The 17297-nt window shown below is 50.1% G+C and overlaps 10 non-coding genes across 10 annotated transcripts; all 10 read left to right on the top strand.

Moving 5' to 3' along the window:
- Positions 1 to 8223: 8223 nt before the first annotated feature.
- LOC132592204 (5S ribosomal RNA) lies at positions 8224 to 8342 on the top strand. Its single transcript, XR_009557677.1, has one exon. It is a non-coding gene; the product is annotated as a 5S ribosomal RNA (ribosomal RNA).
- A 669-nt stretch (positions 8343 to 9011) lies between these two features.
- Positions 9012 to 9130, top strand: LOC132592201 (5S ribosomal RNA). Its single transcript, XR_009557674.2, has one exon. It is a non-coding gene; the product is annotated as a 5S ribosomal RNA (ribosomal RNA).
- A 1123-nt stretch (positions 9131 to 10253) lies between these two features.
- On the top strand, positions 10254 to 10372 carry LOC132592214 (5S ribosomal RNA). Its single transcript, XR_009557687.1, has one exon. It is a non-coding gene; the product is annotated as a 5S ribosomal RNA (ribosomal RNA).
- Positions 10373 to 11041: 669 nt separating this feature from the next.
- On the top strand, positions 11042 to 11160 carry LOC132592202 (5S ribosomal RNA). The gene has a single exon (XR_009557675.1). It is a non-coding gene; the product is annotated as a 5S ribosomal RNA (ribosomal RNA).
- A 1123-nt stretch (positions 11161 to 12283) lies between these two features.
- Positions 12284 to 12402, top strand: LOC132592224 (5S ribosomal RNA). The gene has a single exon (XR_009557697.1). It is a non-coding gene; the product is annotated as a 5S ribosomal RNA (ribosomal RNA).
- A 669-nt stretch (positions 12403 to 13071) lies between these two features.
- Positions 13072 to 13190, top strand: LOC132592203 (5S ribosomal RNA). Its single transcript, XR_009557676.1, has one exon. It is a non-coding gene; the product is annotated as a 5S ribosomal RNA (ribosomal RNA).
- Positions 13191 to 14319: 1129 nt separating this feature from the next.
- LOC132592229 (5S ribosomal RNA) lies at positions 14320 to 14438 on the top strand. Its single transcript, XR_009557701.1, has one exon. It is a non-coding gene; the product is annotated as a 5S ribosomal RNA (ribosomal RNA).
- A 669-nt stretch (positions 14439 to 15107) lies between these two features.
- Positions 15108 to 15226, top strand: LOC132592220 (5S ribosomal RNA). The gene has a single exon (XR_009557693.2). It is a non-coding gene; the product is annotated as a 5S ribosomal RNA (ribosomal RNA).
- A 1132-nt stretch (positions 15227 to 16358) lies between these two features.
- On the top strand, positions 16359 to 16477 carry LOC132592210 (5S ribosomal RNA). The gene has a single exon (XR_009557683.2). It is a non-coding gene; the product is annotated as a 5S ribosomal RNA (ribosomal RNA).
- Positions 16478 to 17146: 669 nt separating this feature from the next.
- Positions 17147 to 17265, top strand: LOC132592205 (5S ribosomal RNA). The gene has a single exon (XR_009557678.1). It is a non-coding gene; the product is annotated as a 5S ribosomal RNA (ribosomal RNA).
- Positions 17266 to 17297: the final 32 nt, after the last annotated feature.

Here is a 17297-nt window from a genome sequence, read left to right as displayed (position 1 = left end):
CGTCAGAGGCGCGGTGGTTAATGGCCAGTGGCTTGTGCTTCATTCTCCTCTCACGTTTCGAAATAGGGCAGCGACGACAGAAGGAATCCAATGGAAAGGGGCCTTAAAATCACAAAAACTTGAAATATGCCGCTATTTTTTATTATGTATTGTATTCGTTTCCCAAAAAAATTATATGCGGCTTGTATACACGACCCTCAAAGCCGTTTACGGAAGATAAAACCTGAAAATCAAGAAAAAATTCGCAGCCATACTTTTAAAATACGTTAAATTACTCAAAGAGCTTAAAATTTAGAAATGTTTCTCACTTATTTTTAAAAAAAAGCAAGTTATGCCTTTGGGAGGAGGGCATTGCCCTGAAAGAAGGCAAAGAAATATTTGAAATAAACAATTCTGAGGAACGTGGGACAGTTGGGTTTCCACTACTGCTGACTATGGAAACATACAAGCACAATTTGCCCAGCAAAGGTCCTTCCACAAGGAGTGAGCTGCTTCCCACGGGTTAGATCCCAGGAAGAGGAGAGGTATGTTTCACAAGAACAGGGCCATCCTAAATGTATTGATCTGTAAGCCTAAGTATGCGGTGATAACTGAAGGGTGCATGCCTTGCTTTAATTCTCAGTTTATGGGTTACGATTTGTATGTGAGAAACGCCTTCAGTCAGAAGTCAAGCAAAAGGAAGAGGGGTGGGAGCCTCAATGTGCCCCACATGCTGCAATGCAGTTCAAATGTGCCTGGTTGTGGGTACGGTTACAAGATTATACGCATGCAATTCAAATATGTGCTGGATTATAAATATTGAATCCAACTACTCATTGTGCTGTAAATGCACATTAGATTGCACAGTTGGAAATTAAATGTACTTGTATTCAGCTAAGTTTTGCTCAGAGGCCTAGATTCAGATAATGAGTCCCACTGGCAAACTCCCCATTCCACCCCAAACTGCCAGCCAGGGTTACCTGCCTTTTCCCAGTTGCCACTCACAGGCTGCTGTCTTGTTTAAGCTTACTTGGGAGCAGGCCTCCATTTAACCCAGTACAGTACTGTACTGTAGTATCTACTATTGAATAAAAATGCAAAGATTGCTCTGAAAAATTTATGTGGAGGTCTATTTTCCTTGAATTACTGAAGCTAATCTGGCACAGCTAAGGCTTCAGAAAGAAACATGGTTGCTAGAATTGGTAGTCCTTGTAGACCTCCTAGGAATAATCACTGGACTTTCCCCCTCTTCTTGTTGCTCCTCTAGTTCATTATTTTGTTGTTCCTCTGAATCACTGCTTGTGGCACTTTGCAAAGTGTCAGTTTCTGAGAGTAAATTTTCCCCACTTTCTAACCTTTCCTCAATAGTTGGCTGCCTGAGATGCTTCTGTGATAGAACCGATAGAGGAACTAAAATACTAGGATTGGCATGAACACCTATCCTGTTCAGCAAATTCAGCATTTTGTGAAATGATTACTCGGCCATTTCCCAAAGCAAAATGATAATGTCTGCTAGAATAGCCTTGATAGCCAATGAAACGTAGCTTTCTGGTTTTAGGCTCACCATTGTGTCTCACAGACTTGGGGATATAAACAAAAGCCCAACTCCCCCAAACATGTAAACCTGCATAATCTGGTTCCTTCCCAAAAAGCATTTTGTAGGGAATATCCCCCGTGGCAGTAGTGAAAGCTGTTGTTGTTGTTTAGTCATTTAGTCGTGTCCGACTCTTTGTGACCCCATGGACCAGAGCACGCCAGGCACTCCTGTCTTCCACTGCCTCCTGCAGTTTGGTCAAACTCATGTTCGTAGCTTCGAGAACACTGTCCAACCATCTCGTCCTCTGTCATCCCCTTCTCCTAGTGCCCTCAATCTTTCCCAACATCGGTCTTTTCCAAGGATTCTTCTCTTCTCATGAGGTGGCCAAAGTATTGGAGCCTCAGCTTCACGATCTGTCCTTCCAGTGAGCACTCAGGGCTGATTTCCTTCAGAATGGATAGGTTTGATCTTCTTGCAGTCCATGGGACTCTCAAGAGTCTCCTCCAGCACCATAATTCAAAAGCATCAATTATTCGGCGATCAGCCTTCTTTATGGTCCAGCTCTCACTTCCATACATCACTACTGGGAAAACCATAGCTTTAACCATACGGACCTTTGTAGGCAAGGTGATGTCTCTGCTTTTTAAGATGCTGTCTAGGTTTGTCATTGCTTTTCTCCCAAGAAGCAGGCGTCTTTTAATTTCGTGGCTGCTGTCACCATCTGCAGTGATCAAGGAGCCCAAGAAAGTAAAATCTCTCACTGCCTCCATTTCTTCCCCTTCTATTTGCCAGGAGGTGATGGGACCAGTGGCCATGATCTTGGTTTTTTTGATGTTGAGCTTCAGACCACATTTTGCGCTCTCCTCTTTCACCCTCATTAAAAGGTTTTTTAATTCCTCCACACTTTCTGCCATCAAGGTTGTGTCATCTGCATATCTGAGGTTGTTGATATTTCTTCCGGCAATCTTAATTCCAGTTTGGGATTCATCTAGTCCAGCCTTTTTCATGATGAATTCTGCATATAAGTTAAATAAGCAGGGAGACAGTATACAGTAGTGAAAGTACGATTCACTAAAAAAATTGCAGTCAGAAGAGCTTCTCCCCAAAGCTTTGCATTATTTTGCAGTCCAGCATCAGTTAGCAAGCCTTTTTATACGATTTGTATAATACCCAATCTTCTCTCTGAAACTCCATTTTGCCAGGGACTATTTGCACATGTGAGGCGATGCATTATTCCATGGCGTTTAAGCCATTCCTGGAAATGATTACTTAAATATTCGCCTCCTTTGTCGGTTTGGAGTTGAATGACTGACCTTTGAAACCGTTTTTCTGCCCATACCTTCCATGACTTAAAAACATCAGCACATTCTGATTTGTTTCTCAATAAATATAGCTATGAATATCTTGTTTTATCATCCACAATAATCAACATATCGAGATCCTCCCTCACTCTCTGAAAAAGGACCAATTAAATCAGAATGAACAAGTTGCAAAACGTGTGTAGAAATTCTATCACTCCTACCTGGTATTGGTTGCAACTTTGATTTTGCTTGCTTGCAAATAGCACAATCAAGATAGGTGCTGCACTGGTTAACTTTTAAACCTTTACATATTTTTTGCATGTTCACCAGATATTTAAAACTTGCATGCCCCATTTTTCTGTGTAGAACATGAATGCAGTTTTTATGTGGACAATTAGAATTTTCCTGACATAGATCAGTTACTAACACTTCTTTTTTTTACAGTTTTATGTCTCTTTATCCCATCACTAGATAATGTTGTAAATAGTACAAACCATCATTTTTGTATAATTAATGACCTAAATGCAAAACCAACCTTTGTAAGACATGAAACTGACAATAAGGAATATTCTAATTTTTCAACAAACAATACATCGCTCAGTTCTACATCTAGACATGGTAGATAAACCGTACCTATACCTGAGATTGAGCAATGCCTTCCATCAGCAAGACAAATGCTGTCCTTGCCTTTTGGTAATTTTCTGAGTGTTGTAAAACAGTCAGGGCTGTTCATTATTCTGGCAGAACCAGAGTCCAAAATGTAGCTGTCTGGAAAAAAGTTCTTTTCTTGCGGCGGCTGAGACAAAATGCATCTGTTTTCCTGTCTCACATGAACCACTCGCTCTTGCTGGGATTTTCACACAACAATCTTTCTTAACGTGTCCAAATTTGTTACACCGGAAACATTTCTTCACCAACATGGCATGATCTCTGGAGCATTCTTTGGTCCCAACTCCTCCTGAGGATCTAGGTCTCTGGTAAGCAGAGCGACTGGAACTCCCCCAGTCAGCTTTCTCACCCAGCTTTTCCATGTGCTTTTCAGATTCCTCCTGTAGACGGGTTGTTACATACGCCATCGATAAATCTTCTTGCCTCATGCTTTCAAGAGAGGCTATCACAATATTAAAACTTGTTGGAAGACTGGATAACAGGATATAGACTTGATCCAGGCCTGAAAATCTTTTACCGCTCCTTTGCAACTGAAGGAATAACATGCACAAAGTCTGGAGGTGTGTGGTTAAACATCCACCTTCAGGTAGCACAGTTCTGTACAGCCTCCTAGTTAGTCCAATTATTGAACCAGCTCTGTCAGACAGGTGAATCCAGCACAGACGATCCCAATATTGTTTGGCAGAGTCCAAATATGCAATGTGTAGAACCTGTGGTTCCTCTAGAGTCAATAAAATTTGCGCTCTGGCTCTATCATCTACTTCACGATCTTCATCAGAGGGTTGTGCCCCCAAACCGGTTTCCACACAGTGCCAAAGTTTATCACGTTTTAAAACTAATTCAACCTTGAGAGCCCAAGTCAAATAGTTTTTATCATTTAGGTGTTCCATCTGGGCAGTGTAGCCAAGATTAGTAAACTGTGCAGGTTGCTGAACTGACATGGCTTCTGCTCTTTGCTGCACCGGGTCTGTTTCTTCGGTACGCGGCCTCATTACTGGACTTTCAGTCCCTTCGAGGTCCTCACCAACAGCACCCTGATCCTCCAGCATTAGCAATTCGCCATCCATAAAATTTTGGACCCATAAACTGACGCACAGTGGTAATTATTTCAGCAGAGTTCTTTGTTTAAATAATGAAAGCTTTATTAAATCATTGTTCTTCATAAAAGATAGTTTCAGAAACACAGACTCAGTTACAGAAACACAGAGGCAAGATGTTCATGACTGTAAGGTTGCACAAAACTGGAACAGAGACTCAAGCCTAGAATGGCAGTTGGCAGTTACACTTTAGCAGTTGGGATTTGACAGTTACAGCCTGCCTTGCTGTCTCTGCTCCCATGTGTCTTTGTCACATGACAAGGAGTTGGTAGTAGAAAGGTAAGATGTAATATATTATTGACATCATGTCTAATATTATTCAGTTCTACTGGCTATTCATGTCTACAGGGAAGAGTCATCACTCAGTAATAAAACACTTGCTGTGAGAAACTATGGAGTGGCTGGCAGTGGGAGCACACTAGACTAGACCACGTGATTTGACTCGGTAAGTGTATAAATTTATCAATCAAATCAGGCCTCTTCTGCTCACCTCAAGTTATCATTACAACTGGAACGTATGCTCTTCTGAGCATTGAAAGAATGGTATAGTCAGAGACATAATATGCACCTTTGTTATCCATGAAAAACTTTTAATAAAAACAAATAAAAACAACAAAACAAAATCTCATCACAAAAAACTGCAAAATATCCTACTTCATTCATTCTCAATGTTTCCCCCCACACACACCCATGCCCAGTTTTAGCTAACATCAAAATAGTATGCCTCCTTCAAACCTGCCTACCCTAGTTAGATTACTAGATTTTTGAAATAGATTGAAAATTTGTGGCAGGTGAGAATTCTACTACTGAACCACCAATGCTGTGACTTCTTTCTTTAAACTAATATTGTACATATTTTTTGGAAACACATGCCCCCTTAGTTCATTGTGTGCAAACATTTAATACACTGTTGGGTATTTCATGAGAATATGTCTTAAATGGACAAACCATGCCATCCATATAACATAAACATTTATAATTTAAACTATTAAAGGTCTGCTTGAAGAAAAGTTACAATAGGCACCTATGGTTCGTGAATTGTTTCTATAGCAGCTGGATATTATAAGAACTATTATTTATGAATTGGTGCCTCAGTTTGTTTGTTTTTTCATGTTTTTTACCTTTTCATTTGTAGCTGGGTGGGTTTTGATTTTTTTTATAAAAAAAAGCATGTGGTATGGGCAAGCTGTTCTATGTGCCTTTTTGGCTGAAGACCAGGGTACAAATGCTCAAAATAGTATTAAGCAAGCAGAACAATACAGACATAACTGAATTTGTAGAACAATCTAATTTGAAATTAGGTATTTGAATGTGGAACCCCCAGCAGTATGTTGTACTGTATGTTGTTCAGTATTCTAGCTAGCAATTCAACAATGACAGTTTATATAATTTCCATTCATCCTACTGATTGATTTCCTGCTTTTACCCCAATAATTGGGAAGCATTAATTGCTTACAGAACAGAATTGCTCAACATTAGACTGTTTTTCTGGCTTTCGCCCCATACAGTATTCTTCTTCATAAAGATTCCTGGTATAGCACCATATTTGAAGGTATCCAGAGCCTGCTAGTACCTCCTTTTTGTGTAGAATGAGCCATTATGGTTAAAACAAAATAAAATTCCTTCCAGTAGCACCTTAGAGACCAACTAAGTTTGTCATTGGTATGAGCTTTCATGGGCATGCACACGTCTTCATACTAATGACAAACTTAGATGGTCTCTAAGGTGCTACTGGAAGGAATTTTTAAATTTTGTTTTGACTATGGCAGACCAACACAGCTACCTACCTGTAACTACCATTATTGTTACACTGATTGAACTGTACTCTGAACACTTAAGGTATACATATAACTTGAAAATTTCAAGATACTGTAGTTTTAAAAAACAAAGAAAACTTAAAATACAAATACCAAAAAAACAAAAATTTAGAAAATAGAAATATTTACTATGAAAAGCAGAATTTCTAGAGCACACACATAAAACTTGAAAAAAGCAAAGCACTCGTAGCAGATATCTCTGTAGATAAAACTAAGAATGCAGCAAGAAAGAGTGCAGGATACCCTGTACTTCTGAGAGAAAAGCAAGGGCTTGTGGTTCTCAGATAAAGCAGAACAAAAGCTAAACACCTTTGGATGCGAGGAGTTGTGGCGAGGGGGAGGGGTTGGTGGCCAACTTTCAAATCTGCCCATCCACTTCCCGCCCATTTCAAAGCTGAAATCTATCAAGAGGCAGCAACGGCAGGACATGAAGTGCACCACATAAGAGCTCCAAGTGGAAAGCATCCGCAGGCCGTTCAGTTAAAGTGTATTGAAAGGCAGCCACGAATGGAGAGGAGCTACGTAAAGTGAAAGGTGTATGTGGAAAGCATCCAGGGCCCAGGGGGAGGCGCTTTCCCTGCGCTCTTGCTTAAAGGCTGGGTTGGGAGGTTGGTGCAGCGTCTAAGCTAAGCAGGGTCAGGCCTGGTTAGTACTTGGATGGGAGACCGCCTGGGAATACCGGGTGCCGTAGGCTTTTGCCTCCTTTTGCCGGTCGCCGGCCCCGCTGGGCACTCTGCCCCTCTACCTGCCGCCCACTTCATGCCAGGCAGGCGCTGCTGTCTTCTCTTTCGATCTTTCTTTTATAATCATCATCATCATCATCTAAAAGTCAAATAGTTACTTATTGCCTTGACATCTGCTGGGAGGGCATTCCACAGGGCGGGTGCCACTACCGAGGAGGCCCTTTGTCTGGTTCCCTGCAACTTGGCTTCTCACAACGAGGGAACCGCCAGAAGGCCCTCGGTGCTGGATCTCAGTGTCCGGGCTGAATGGTGGGGGTGGAGGCGCTCCTTCAAGTATACAGGACCGAGGCCGTTTAGGGCTTTAAAGTGCAGTACCAACACTTTGAATTGTGCTCAGAAACGTACTGGCAGCCAGTGTAGATCTCTCAGGACCGGTGTTATGTGGTCCCGGCGGCCACTCCCAGTCACTAGTCTAGCTGCCGCATTCTGGATTAATTGCAGTTTCCGGGTCACTTTCAAAGGTAGCCCCACGTAGAGCGCATTGCAGTCGTCCAAGCGGGAGATAACCAGAGCATGCACCACTCTGGCGAGACAGTCTGCGGGCAGGTAGGGTCTCAGCCTGCGTTCCAGATGGAGCTGGTAGACAACCGCCCTGGACACAGAATTAACCTGTGCCTCCATGAAGAGCTGTGAGTCCAAAATGACTCCCAGTCTGCGCACCTGGTCCTTCAGGGGCACAGTTACCCCATTCAGGACCAGGGAGTCCTCCACACCTGCCCGCCTCCTGTCCCCCACCATTGCTTTCCTTCTGACTCGCACCTTTTGAACCTGCTTTTCTTTTGCAAGCCCCCGCCCCCGCCCCCGCCCCCTGCACCGCTCAGGGCGGTTTGGAAGCATTTGAAGTCACAGCTCAGCTGAAGTCTATCATTGAGGCAGCAACTGCTGGACATGAAGTGCACTACATGAGAGCTCCAAGTGGAAAGCATCCGCAGGCCGTTCAGTTAAAGTGTATTGAAAGGCAGCCACGAATGGAGAGGAGCTACGCAACGTGAATGGTGCATGTGGGAAGCATGCAGGGCCCAGGGGGAGGCGCTTTCCCTGCGCTCTTGCTTATAGGCCGGGTTGGGAGGCCGGTGCAGTGTCTACGGCCATACTACCCTGAACGCGCCCGATCTCGTCTGATCTCGGAAGCTAAGCAGGGTCAGGCCTGGTTAGTACTTGGATGGGAGACCGCCTGGGAATACCGGGTGCTGTAGGCTTTTGCTTCCTTTGGCCGGTCGGCGGCCCCGCTTTCAACTCTGCCCTTCCCCTTGCCGCCCATTTCATGCCAGCTCTTTCGATCTTTCTTTTAATTTGCTTTCCTTCTGACCTGCACCTTTCCAACCTGCTTGCATGTGGAAAGCATCCATGGCCCAAACTGAGCTACGCCGAGAATTGCTAGGCCAAAGGCTGACCACCGACAAATGTGCTTGCACCGCTGGAGAGCGCCAACTGCTGGACATGAAGTGCACCACATGAGAGCTCCAGGTGGACAGCATCCTCAAGCCGTTCAGTTAAATTGTATTCAAAGGCAGCCACCAATGGGCAGGAAGTACGCAACGTGAAAGCTGCATGTGGAAAGCATCCAGGGCCCAAAATGAGCTAGACCGAGAATCGCTAGGCCAACGGCTGGCCGCCCACAAACGTGCTTGCACCACTGGAGAGCGCCGAGGGGCTCCGGCCGCAGCTCATTTGGGAGCAGTGGCCCTGCGCCGCCCTGAGGCCACCCCTTTGGCGTGGCGGGAGAAGCACGTGAGATAAGTTGAGTGGGCTAACCGCCGTTGGATGTGACGGCTGTGGGCGTCACCTGAGGATTTATTATACTGGGCGAGCGGGAGGCGCTTTCCCTGCGCTCTTGCTTAAAGGCTGGGTTGGGAGGTTGGTGCAGCGTCTACGGCCATACTACCCTGAACACGCCCGATCTTGTCTGATCTCGGAAGCTAAGCAGGGTCAGGCCTGGTTAGTACTTGGATGGGAAACCGCCTGGGAATACCGGGTGCCGTAGGCTTTTGCCTCCTTTTGCCGGTCGCCGGCCCTGCTGGGCACTCTGCCCCTCTACCCGCCGCCCACTTCATGCCAGGCAGGCGCTGCTGTCTTCTCTTTCAATCTTTCTTTTATCATCATCATCATCATCATCATCATCTAAAAGTCAAATAGTTACTTATTGCCTTGACATCTGCTCGGAGGGCATTCCACAGGGCGGGTGCCACTACTGAGGAGGCCCTTTGTCTGGTTCCCTGCAACTTGGCTTCTCACAACGAGGGAACCGCCAGAAGGCCCTCGGTGCTGGATCTCAGTGTCCGGGCTGAATGGTGGGGGTGGAGGCGCTCCTTCAAGTATACAGGACCGAGGCCGTTTAGGGCTTTAAAGTGCAGTACCAACACTTTGAATTGTGCTCAGAAACGTACTGGCAGCCAGTGTAGATCTCTCAGGACCGGTGTTATGTGGTCCCGGCGGCCACTCCCAGTCACTAGTCTAGCTGCCGCATTCTGGATTAATTGCAGTTTCCGGGTCACTTTCAAAGGTAGCCCCACGTAGAGCGCATTGCAGTCGTCCAAGCGGGAAATAACCAGAGCATGCACCACTCTGGCGAGACAGTCTGCGGGCAGGTAGGGTCTCAGCCTGCGTTCCAGATGGAGCTGGTAGACAACCGCCCTGGACACAGAATTAACCTGTGCCTCCATGAAGAGCTGTGAGTCCAAAATGACTCCCAGTCTGCGCACCTGGTCCTTCAGGGGCACAGTTACCCCATTCAGGACCAGGGAGTCCTCCACACCTGCCCGCCTCCTGTCCCCCACCATTGCTTTCCTTCTGACTCGCACCTTTTGAACCTGCTTTTCTTTTGCAAGCCCCCGCCCCCTGCACCGCTCAGGGCGGTTTGGAAGCATTTGAAGTCACAGCTCAGCTGAAGTCTATCATTGAGGCAGCAACTGCTGGACATGAAGTGCACTACATGAGAGCTCCAAGTGGAAAGCATCCGCAGGCCGTTCAGTTAAAGTGTATTGAAAGGCAGCCACGAATGGAGAGGAGCTACGCAACGTGAATGGTGCATGTGGAAAGCATGCAGGGCCCAGGGGGAGGCGCTTTCCCTGCGCTCTTGCTTATAGGCCGGGTTGGGAGGCCGGTGCAGTGTCTACGGCCATACTACCCTGAACGCGCCCGATCTCGTCTGATCTCGGAAGCTAAGCAGGGTCAGGCCTGGTTAGTACTTGGATGGGAGACCGCCTGGGAATACCGGGTGCTGTAGGCTTTTGCTTCCTTTGGCCGGTCGGCGGCCCCGCTTTCAACTCTGCCCTTCCCCTTGCCGCCCATTTCATGCCAGCTCTTTCGATCTTTCTTTTAATTTGCTTTCCTTCTGACCTGCACCTTTCCAACCTGCTTGCATGTGGAAAGCATCCATGGCCCAAACTGAGCTACGCCGAGAATTGCTAGGCCAAAGGCTGACCACCGACAAATGTGCTTGCACCGCTGGAGAGCGCCAACTGCTGGACATGAAGTGCACCACATGAGAGCTCCAGGTGGACAGCATCCTCAAGCCGTTCAGTTAAATTGTATTCAAAGGCAGCCACCAATGGGCAGGAAGTATGCAACGTGAAAGCTGCATGTGGAAAGCATCCAGGGCCCAAAATGAGCTAGACCGAGAATCGCTAGGCCAACGGCTGGCCGCCCACAAACGTGCTTGCACCACTGGAGAGCGCCGAGGGGCTCCGGCCGCAGCTCATTTGGGAGCAGTGGCCCTGCGCCGCCCTGAGGCCACCCCTTTGGCGTGGCGGGAGAAGCACGTGAGATAAGTTGAGTGGGCTAACCGCCGTTGGATGTGACGGCTGTGGGCGTCACCTGAGGATTTATTATACTGGGCGAGCGGGAGGCGCTTTCCCTGCGCTCTTGCTTAAAGGCTGGGTTGGGAGGTTGGTGCAGCGTCTACGGCCATACTACCCTGAACACGCCCGATCTCGTCTGATCTCGGAAGCTAAGCAGGGTCAGGCCTGGTTAGTACTTGGATGGGAGACCGCCTGGGAATACCGGGTGCCGTAGGCTTTTGCCTCCTTTTGCCGGTCGCCGGCCCTGCTGGGCACTCTGCCCCTCTACCCGCCGCCCACTTCATGCCAGGCAGGCGCTGCTGTCTTCTCTTTCAATCTTTCTTTTATCATCATCATCATCATCATCTAAAAGTCAAATAGTTACTTATTGCCTTGACATCTGCTCGGAGGGCATTCCACAGGGCGGGTGCCACTACCGAGGAGGCCCTTTGTCTGGTTCCCTGCAACTTGGCTTCTCACAACGAGGGAACCGCCAGAAGGCCCTCGGTGCTGGATCTCAGTGTCCGGGCTGAATGGTGGGGGTGGAGGCGCTCCTTCAAGTATACAGGACCGAGGCCGTTTAGGGCTTTAAAGTGCAGTACCAACACTTTGAATTGTGCTCAGAAACGTACTGGCAGCCAGTGTAGATCTCTCAGGACCGGTGTTATGTGGTCCCGGCGGCCACTCCCAGTCACTAGTCTAGCTGCCGCATTCTGGATTAATTGCAGTTTCCGGGTCACTTTCAAAGGTAGCCCCACGTAGAGCGCATTGCAGTCGTCCAAGCGGGAGATAACCAGAGCATGCACCACTCTGGCGAGACAGTCTGCGGGCAGGTAGGGTCTCAGCCTGCGTTCCAGATGGAGCTGGTAGACAACCGCCCTGGACACAGAATTAACCTGTGCCTCCATGAAGAGCTGTGAGTCCAAAATGACTCCCAGTCTGCGCACCTGGTCCTTCAGGGGCACAGTTACCCCATTCAGGACCAGGGAGTCCTCCACACCTGCCCGCCTCCTGTCCCCCACCATTGCTTTCCTTCTGACTCGCACCTTTTGAACCTGCTTTTCTTTTGCAAGCCCCCGCCCCCGCCCCCTGCACCGCTCAGGGCGGTTTGGAAGCATTTGAAGTCACAGCTCAGCTGAAGTCTATCATTGAGGCAGCAACTGCTGGACATGAAGTGCACTACATGAGAGCTCCAAGTGGAAAGCATCCGCAGGCCGTTCAGTTAAAGTGTATTGAAAGGCAGCCACGAATGGAGAGGAGCTACGCAACGTGAATGGTGCATGTGGAAAGCATGCAGGGCCCAGGGGGAGGCGCTTTCCCTGCGCTCTTGCTTATAGGCCGGGTTGGGAGGCCGGTGCAGTGTCTACGGCCATACTACCCTGAACGCGCCCGATCTCGTCTGATCTCGGAAGCTAAGCAGGGTCAGGCCTGGTTAGTACTTGGATGGGAGACCGCCTGGGAATACCGGGTGCTGTAGGCTTTTGCTTCCTTTGGCCGGTCGGCGGCCCCGCTTTCAACTCTGCCCTTCCCCTTGCCGCCCATTTCATGCCAGCTCTTTCGATCTTTCTTTTAATTTGCTTTCCTTCTGACCTGCACCTTTCCAACCTGCTTGCATGTGGAAAGCATCCATGGCCCAAACTGAGCTACGCCGAGAATTGCTAGGCCAAAGGCTGACCACCGACAAATGTGCTTGCACCGCTGGAGAGCGCCAACTGCTGGACATGAAGTGCACCACATGAGAGCTCCAGGTGGACAGCATCCTCAAGCCGTTCAGTTAAATTGTATTCAAAGGCAGCCACCAATGGGCAGGAAGTACGCAACGTGAAAGCTGCATGTGGAAAGCATCCAGGGCCCAAAATGAGCTAGACCGAGAATCGCTAGGCCAACGGCTGGCCGCCCACAAACGTGCTTGCACCACTGGAGAGCGCCGAGGGGCTCCGGCCGCAGCTCATTTGGGAGCAGTGGCCCTGCGCCGCCCTGAGGCCACCCCTTTGGCGTGGCGGGAGAAGCACGTGAGATAAGTTGAGTGGGCTAACCGCCGTTGGATGTGACGGCTGTGGGCGTCACCTGAGGATTTATTATACTGGGCGAGCGGGAGGCGCTTTCCCTGCGCTCTTGCTTAAAGGCTGGGTTGGGAGGTTGGTGCAGCGTCTACGGCCATACTACCCTGAACACGCCCGATCTCGTCTGATCTCGGAAGCTAAGCAGGGTCAGGCCTGGTTAGTACTTGGATGGGAGACCGCCTGGGAATACCGGGTGCCGTAGGCTTTTGCCTCCTTTTGCCGGTCGCCGGCCCCGCTGGGTACTCTGCCCCTCTACCCGCTGCCCACTTCATGCCAGGCAGGCGCTGCTGTCTTCTCTTTCAATCTTTCTTTTATCATCATCATCATCATCATCATCATCTAAAAGTCAAATAGTTACTTATTGCCTTGACATCTGCTGGGAGGGCATTCCACAGGGCGGGTGCCACTACCGAGGAGGCCCTTTGTCTGGTTCCCTGCAACTTGGCTTCTCTCAACAAGGGAACCGCCAGAAGGCCCTCGGTGCTGGATCTCAGTGTCCGGGCTGAATGGTGGGGGTGGAGGCGCTCCTTCAAGTATACAGGACCGAGGCCGTTTAGGGCTTTAAAGTGCAGTACCAACACTTTGAATTGTGCTCAGAAACGTACTGGCAGCCAGTGTAGATCTCTCAGGACCGGTGTTATGTGGTCCCGGCGGTCACTCCCAGTCACTAGTCTAGCTGCCGCATTCTGGATTAATTACAGTTTCCGGGTCACTTTCAAAGGTAGCCCCACGTAGAGCGCATTGCAGTCGTCCAAGCGGGAGATAACCAGAGCATGCACCACTCTGGCGAGACAGTCTGCGGGCAGGTAGGGTCTCAGCCTGCGTTCCAGATGGAGCTGGTAGACAACCGCCCTGGACACAGAATTAACCTGTGCCTCCATGAAGAGCTGTGAGTCCAAAATGACTCCCAGTCTGCGCACCTGGTCCTTCAGGGGCACAGTTACCCCATTCAGGACCAGGGAGTCCTCCACACCTGCCCGCCTCCTGTCCCCCACCATTGCTTTCCTTCTGACTCGCACCTTTTGAACCTGCTTTTCTTTTGCAAGCCCCCGCCCCCGCCCCCTGCACCGCTCAGGGCGGTTTGGAAGCATTTGAAGTCACAGCTCAGCTGAAGTCTATCATTGAGGCAGCAACTGCTGGATATGAAGTGCACTACATGAGAGCTCCAAGTGGAAAGCATCCGCAGGCCGTTCAGTTAAAGTGTATTGAAAGGCAGCCACGAATGGAGAGGAGCTATGCAACGTGAATGGTGCATGTGGAAAGCATGCAGGGCCCAGGGGGAGGTGCTTTCCCTGCGCTCTTGCTTATAGGCCGGGTTGGGAGGCCAGTGCAGTGTCTACGGCCATACTACCCTGAACGCGCCCGATCTCGTCTGATCTCGGAAGCTAAGCAGGGTCAGGCCTGGTTAGTACTTGGATGGGAGACCGCCTGGGAATACCGGGTGCTGTAGGCTTTTGCTTCCTTTGGCCGGTCGGCGGCCCCGCTTTCAACTCTGCCCTTCCCCTTGCCGCCCATTTCATGCCAGCTCTTTCGATCTTTCTTTTAATTTGCTTTCCTTCTGACCTGCACCTTTCCAACCTGCTTGCATGCGGAAAGCATCCATGGCCCAAACTGAGCTACGCCGAGAATTGCTAGGCCAAAGGCTGACCACCGACAAATGTGCTTGCACCGCTGGAGAGCGCCAACTGCTGGACATGAAGTGCACCACATGAGAGCTCCAGGTGGACAGCATCCTCAAGCCGTTCAGTTAAATTGTATTCAAAGGCAGCCACCAATGGGCAGGAAGTACGCAACGTGAAAGCTGCATGTGGAAAGCATCCAGGGCCCAAAATGAGCTAGACCGAGAATCGCTAGGCCAACGGCTGGCCGCCCACAAACGTGCTTGCACCACTGGAGAGCGCCGAGGGGCTCCGGCCGCAGCTCATTTGGGAGCAGTGGCCCTGCGCCGCCCTGAGGCCACCCCTTTGGCGTGGCGGGAGAAGCACGTGAGATAAGTTGAGTGGGCTAACCGCCGTTGGATGTGACGGCTGTGGGCGTCACCTGAGGATTTATTATACTGGGCGAGCGGGAGGCGCTTTCCCTGCGCTCTTGCTTAAAGGCTGGGTTGGGAGGTTGGTGCAGCGTCTACGGCCATACTACCCTGAACACGCCTGATCTCGTCTGATCTCGGAAGCTAAGCAGGGTCAGGCCTGGTTAGTACTTGGATGGGAGACCGCCTGGGAATACCGGGTGCCGTAGGCTTTTGCCTCCTTTTGCCGGTCGCCGGCCCTGCTGGGCACTCTGCCCCTCTACCCGCCGCCCACTTCATGCCAGGCAGGCGCTGCTGTCTTCTCTTTCAATCTTTCTTTTATCATCATCATCATCATCATCATCATCATCTAAAAGTCAAATAGTTACTTATTGCCTTGACATCTGCTCGGAGGGCATTCCACAGGGCGGGTGCCACTACCGAGGAGGCCCTTTGTCTGGTTCCCTGCAACTTGGCTTCTCACAACGAGGGAACTGCCAGAAGGCCCTCGGTGCTGGATCTCAGTGTCCGGGCTGAATGGTGGGGGTGGAGGCGCTCCTTCAAGTATACAGGACCGAGGCCGTTTAGGGCTTTAAAGTGCAGTACCAACACTTTGAATTGTGCTCAGAAACGTACTGGCAGCCAGTGTAGATCTCTCAGGACCGGTGTTATGTGGTCCCGGCGGCCACTCCCAGTCACTAGTCTAGCTGCCGCATTCTGGATTAATTGCAGTTTCCGGGTCACTTTCAAAGGTAGCCCCACGTAGAGCGCATTGCAGTCGTCCAAGCGGGAGATAACCAGAGCATGCACCACTCTGGCGAGACAGTCTGCGGGCAGGTAGGGTCTCAGCCTGCGTTCCAGATGGAGCTGGTAGACAACCGCCCTGGACACAGAATTAACCTGTGCCTCCATGAAGAGCTGTGAGTCCAAAATGACTCCCAGTCTGCGCACCTGGTCCTTCAGGGGCACTGTTACCCCATTCAGGACCAGGGAGTCCTCCACACCTGCCCGCCTCCTGTCCCCCACCATTGCTTTCCTTCTGACTCGCACCTTTTGAACCTGCTTTTCTTTTGCAAGCCCCCGCCCCCGCCCCCTGCACCGCTCAGGGCGGTTTGGAAGCATTTGAAGTCACAGCTCAGCTGAAGTCTATCATTGAGGCAGCAACTGCTGGACATGAAGTGCACTACATGAGAGCTCCAAGTGGAAAGCATCCGCAGGCCGTTCAGTTAAAGTGTATTGAAAGGCAGCCACGAATGGAGAGGAGCTACGCAACGTGAATGGTGCATGTGGAAAGCATGCAGGGCCCAGGGGGAGGCGCTTTCCCTGCGCTCTTGCTTATAGGCCGGGTTGGGAGGCCGGTGCAGTGTCTACGGCCATACTACCCTGAACGCGCCCGATCTCGTCTGATCTCGGAAGCTAAGCAGGGTCAGGCCTGGTTAGTACTTGGATGGGAGACCGCCTGGGAATACCGGGTGCTGTAGGCTTTTGCTTCCTTTGGCCGGTCGGCGGCCCCGCTTTCAACTCTGCCCTTCCCCTTGCCGCCCATTTCATGCCAGCTCTTTCGATCTTTCTTTTAATTTGCTTTCCTTCTGACCTGCACCTTTCCAACCTGCTTGCATGTGGAAAGCATCCATGGCCCAAACTGAGCTACGCCGAGAATTGCTAGGCCAAAGGCTGACCACCAACAAATGTGCTTGCACCGCTGGAGAGCGCCAACTGCTGGACATGAAGTGCACCACATGAGAGCTCCAGGTGGACAGCATCCTCAAGCCGTTCAGTTAAATTGTATTCAAAGGCAGCCACCAATGGGCAGGAAGTACGCAACGTGAAAGCTGCATGTGGAAAGCATCCAGGGCCCAAAATGAGCTAGACCGAGAATCGCTAGGCCAACGGCTGGCCGCCCACAAACGTGCTTGCACCACTGGAGAGCGCCGAGGGGCTCCGGCCGCAGCTCATTTGGGAGCAGTGGCCCTGCGCCGCCCTGAGGCCACCCCTTTGGCGTGGCGGGAGAAGCACGTGAGATAAGTTGAGTGGGCTAACCGCCGTTGGATGTGACGGCTGTGGGCGTCACCTGAGGATTTATTATACTGGGCGAGCGGGAGGCGCTTTCCCTGCGCTCTTGCTTAAAGGCTGGGTTGGGAGGTTGGTGCAGCGTCTACGGCCATACTACCCTGAACACGCCCGATCTCGTCTGATCTCGGAAGCTAAGCAGGGTCAGGCCTGGTTAGTACTTGGATGGGAGACCGCCTGGGAATACCGGGTGCCGTAGGCTTTTGCCTCCTTTTGCCGGTCGCCGGCCCTGCT

This window comes from Zootoca vivipara, chromosome 5 (assembly GCF_965207765.1).
Source record: "Zootoca vivipara chromosome 5, rZooViv2.hap1.1, whole genome shotgun sequence".
In the NCBI taxonomy this organism is placed as follows: domain Eukaryota; kingdom Metazoa; phylum Chordata; class Lepidosauria; order Squamata; family Lacertidae; genus Zootoca; species Zootoca vivipara.
The sequence above is the reverse complement of the archived record's forward strand: the minus strand, read 5'-3'. Positions and strand labels throughout refer to the sequence as shown.